The sequence below is a fragment of the Urtica dioica genome, chromosome 12 (genome assembly GCF_054948205.1).
Source record: "Urtica dioica subsp. dioica isolate 48M chromosome 12, U.dioica_male_clone48M_v1_H2, whole genome shotgun sequence".
In the NCBI taxonomy this organism is placed as follows: domain Eukaryota; kingdom Viridiplantae; phylum Streptophyta; class Magnoliopsida; order Rosales; family Urticaceae; genus Urtica; species Urtica dioica.
Genome location: NC_142767.1, coordinates 4,595,382 through 4,600,263, shown reverse-complemented (window position 1 = coordinate 4,600,263; position 4,882 = coordinate 4,595,382). Strand labels below are relative to the sequence as shown.

At 40.8% G+C, this 4,882-nt stretch overlaps 1 pseudogene; it reads left to right on the top strand.

Moving 5' to 3' along the window:
• The first annotated feature begins 640 nt into the window (after window positions 1-640).
• Window positions 641-1,884, top strand: LOC149378720 (uncharacterized; annotated as a pseudogene).
• Window positions 1,885-4,882: the final 2,998 nt, after the last annotated feature.

Here is a 4,882-nt window from a genome sequence, read left to right as displayed (position 1 = left end):
TATTGAGAGAAACACGTGAGCGAGTGTTTGTGAGGTCCTCTAACAGATACGTTTTTTTTAATAAAAAAATATATTTTAAATGTCAGAAAACGAATCTGATCGTGGGAGATACGTAAAACCACCACTTAATCGAAATCTTCAAATGGAGGCATTCGTGGCGTTGATGACGGAGAAGTTTGAGCAACTAAATACGAGGATTGATGGAATAGAAGGGATGGCAGCAAATCATGCACCAAATGTTCCCAATAGACGAGCACAAAGAGCTGAAGAAGAGGGTGATGTATCGGAAGGTGTTGAAGACGAGGTTGCTGAAGATGGTGTAGAAGAGCGTCAACACAACCGGGGCAGGTTTGGGCGTGGTAATGGGGATAGAGAAGCTAGGAGGGGAAGGCCTGGAAGGGATGATGATTTGGGAAGTATAAGGGTGACCATACCATCTTTTCAGGGGAGAAATGAACCTGAAGTCTATTTGGAGTGGGAGCAAAAGATAGAGATGGTGTTCGAGTGTCATAACTACTCGGAGATGAAGAAGGTGAAGCTCGCAGCGATTGAGTTCACTGATTATGCCATAATATGGTGGGATCAGTTGTTGAAAGAAAGGAGGAGAAATGGAGAGCGCACGGTGGAGACATGGGAGGAAATGAAAGCCATCATGAGGAGGCGATTCATTCCAAGTTATTACCATCGGGAGTTGTACAATAAATTGCAGCATCTAACTCAAGGAATAAAGAGTGTAGATGAGTATTTCAAGGAGATGGAGGTGGAAATGATAAGAGCAAACGTGGTGGAGGACAGAGAAGCAATGATGGCCAGATTCTTGCATGGACTAAATCGTGAGATAGCGGATGTCGTGGAGATGCAACATCACGTGGAGTTGACCGATATGGTGCACCAAGCCGTCAAAGCGGAGCAGCAACTAAAGCGAAGGAACATGGCTAGGAGAGGACCAAGTAACCATTCAGCAAATCCATGGAGGGCAGCCCCTAGACGAGATGAATTTTAAGCAAGCAAGCCTAAATTTGACACTTCCAAGAACGTCAAACAACAACCAGGGGCTACTCAGGGTAACAAAGAGGCTAATTCTACTAAAACGCGTGATATAAAGTGTTTCAAATGTAGAGGATCGGGACATATAGCCAGCGAGTGCCCAAACAAGAGGGTTATGGTGATAAACGCACAAGGTCAGCTTGAGTCGGAAGACGAGGAAGATGAAGTAGATGAGGACATGCCACCGCTTGAGGATTGCACCGATGGTGAATACCCAGTCGATGGAGAACTATTAGTCGCGATGAGAGCTCTTAGTGCGCAATTGAAGAAAGAAGAAAATAATCAGCGCGAGAATTTGTTTCATACTCGATGCTTCGTGAACCAGAAGGTGTGTAGTGTGATTATCGATGGAGGGAGTTGCACGAATGTCGCGAGCATTGAACTTGTCGAGAAATTGGCGCTGCCTACCTTGAAGCATCCACGACCCTACCGTCTTCAATGGCTTAATGATAGTGGAAACATCAAGGTGACAAAACAAGTTCTTGTGGCATTTTCGATTGGCAAGTATGAAGATCAGGTTCTTTGTGATGTGGTACCGATGGAAGCTTATCACATGCTTTTGGGGAGGCCATGGCAATTTGATAGGAGGGTCTCACATGATGGTTTCACCAATCGGTACTCTTTTACTCTTAAAGAGCAACCTGTTACACATGTACCATTAAGTCCCAATCAAGTTCTTGCTGATCAATTGAAATTACAAACAAAAAGAGAAAAAGAAAAAGAAAAAGAAAGAGAAAAAGAAAAAGAAAAAGAAAAAGAAAGAGAAAAAGAAAGAAAAAAAGATGAAAAAAAATAATTTGAAAAGAAAGAGAGAAACATGAGTGAAAATTTTAGTCTCATGGCAAAAAAAAAAGTGAGATCAAGAGAGTATTATTCACCCATCAGCCCCTTATAGTACTCATGTACAAGGAGGCCTTTTTATGTACTGATAATCTTGCCGGATCTTTGCCGAGCAATGTTGTCTTTCTTTTGCAGGAATTTGTAGATGTGTTTTCGGAAGAGGTACCTCCTGGTTTACCTCCTATTCGAGGGATCGAACATCAAATCGACTATGTTACTGGCTCCACAATCCTAAATCGACCAGCCTATAGAAGTAATCCGTAGGAGACTAAGGAACTTGAGCGGCAAGTCAGCGAGCTAATGGAGAAGGGACATGTGAGAGAAAGCATGAGTCTGTGTGTTGTTTCGGTGATTCTAGTGCCGAAGAAGGATGGGACATGGAGAATGTGTGTTGATTGTCGAGCCATCAACAACATCACGGTAAAGTATCGACATCCTATTCCTCGTTTAGATGATATGCTAGATGAATTGCATGGATCGTGTGTGTTTTCTAAAGTTGATCTTAAGAGTGGATATCATCATATTAGAATGAAAGAAGGAGATGAGTGGAAAACTGCATTTAAGACAAAATATGGATTGTATGAATGGTTAGTTATGCCTTTTGGGTTAACCAATGCCCCGAGTACATTCATGAGACTTATGAACCATGTTTTACGTGCTTTCCTTGGACATTTTGTTGTTGTTTACTTTGATGATATTCTGATTTATAGCAAAAACCTTGAGGATCATGTTGCACATCTAAAATTGGTTTTAGAAGTTTTGAGGAAAGAAAGCTTATTTTGAAATCTTAAGAAATGTACATTTTGCACAGATAAGCTTGTGTTTCTTGGTTTTGTTGTAAGTGCTAAAGGGATTGAAGTTGATGAGGAAAAGGTGAAGGCAATTCACGATTGGCCAACGCCTACTTCGGTAAGTCAGGTAAGAAGTTTCACGGTTTGGCTAGTTTTTATCGACGATTTGTTCGAGACTTTAGTAGCCATGCAGCGCCGCTAACCGAAGTCATCAAGAAGAACATCCCATTTAAATGGGGAGCTGAGCAAGAAAAGGCATTCAGACTGATCAAGAAAAAACTAACTAATGCTCATTTGCTTATTTTGCCTAACTTCACTAAAACGTTTGAAATTGAGTGTGATGCTTCAGGTTTAGGAATTGGTGGAGTTTTGATGCAAGAAGGAAGACCAATTGCATATTTTAGTGAAAAGTTGAGTGGGGCAGCCCTAAACTATCTTACTTATGATAAGGAATTATATGCACTGGTGAGGACTTTGGAAAATTGGCAGCACTATCTTTGGCCTAAAGAATTTGTGATACGTACGGATCATGAGTCGTTGAAGCATTTGAAGGGATAACACAAACTGAATAGACGACATGCGAAATGGGTGGAGTTCATTGAAACATTTCCATATGTGATCAAATATAAGCAAGGTAAGGAGAATGTTGTGGCAGATGCATTATCTCGCAGGTACGTTCTACTCTCTACTCTAGATTCTAAGTTGCTTGGATTTGAGTACATTAAGGAATTGTATGCTTCTGATTCTGATTTTGGGGCAGCTTTTGAATGTTGTTCTAGTGGGGCGAATGGAAATTTTTTTATTCATGAAGGTTTTCTATTTCGTGAAAATAAATTATGCATTCTTCATTCTTCATTACGTGAACTACTTGTTAGAGAAGCACATTCTGGTGGTTTGATGGGTCATTTTGGGGTAGCTAAGACATTGGGTGTGTTGCATGAACATTTCTATTGGCCCCATATGAAACGAGATGTTGAAAAGATTTGTGAGCGATGCATAACTTGTAAACAGGCCAAGTCTAAACAACAACCACATGGTTTGTATACACCACTTCCGATTCCTAGTGCATCTTGGGTTGATATTTCAATGGACTTCGTTTTGGGATTACCAAGGACTAAGAGAGGGGAGAGATTCTGTTTTTGTGGTCGTTGATCGATTTTCTAAAATGGCACATTTTATTGCATGTCACAAAACTGATAACGCATCAAATTGCTGACCTGTTTTTCAAAGAGATTGTTATGTTGCATGGCATGCCTCGCACAATTGTTTCAGATAGAGATGCGAAATTCTTGAGCTATTTTTGGAAAATGTTGTGGGGAAAGTTGGGAACAAAACTATTGTTTTCTACTACTTGTCATCCACAAACCGATGGGCAAACTGAAGTGGTAAATAGATCATTGTCCACTTTGTTGCGTGCTATTATTCAAAAGAACCTGAAAGCTTGGGAAGATTCTTTGCCACATGTTGAATTTGCATATAATCGTAGTGTTCACTCTTCAACTAAGTTCTCTCCTTTTGAAATTGTTTATGGTTTTAATCCAATAACACCTTGGGATTTGATTCCTTTGCCTATTGGTGAGCAAGTTAACTTGGATGGGAAAAAGAAGGTAGATCTTGTGAAACAGATTCATGAGAAGACAAGGCAAACCATAGAGCGACGGACTGAGCAATACGCAAAGAATGCCAACACGAGCCGCAAGAAAATGATTTTTGAGCCAGGGGATTGGGTTTGGTTGCACATGAGAAATGAGCGATTCTCGGAGCAAAGGCCTTCCAAATTACTTCCAAGGGGGGACGGACCATTCCAGGTTCTGGAGCGCATCAATGACAATGCCTACAAGCTTGACTTACCTGGTGAGTATGGTGTTAGTGCAAGCTTTAATGTTTCTGATCTATCATATTTTGATGTAGGTGATGATTTGAGGACAAATCGTTTTCAAGAGGGGGACAATGATGAGAATCGAGGAGCTAAAGTGGATGCACGTGATCAAGGAGCTCAAATGGATACAAGTGGACCTGAGATGACTACAAGTGATCCATTAAGTTTGCCTAGTGGGCCTCTCACAAGGTTTAAGGCCAAACAATTCAAAGAGGCTCTAAATGGGCTTATTCAACAAGTTAGCTCATTTGGGCCCAAAGTTGAGGCAAATAAAAAGCAAGAGATCCTAATTACAATTATTACGGTTCTACAAGACTAATCAGAA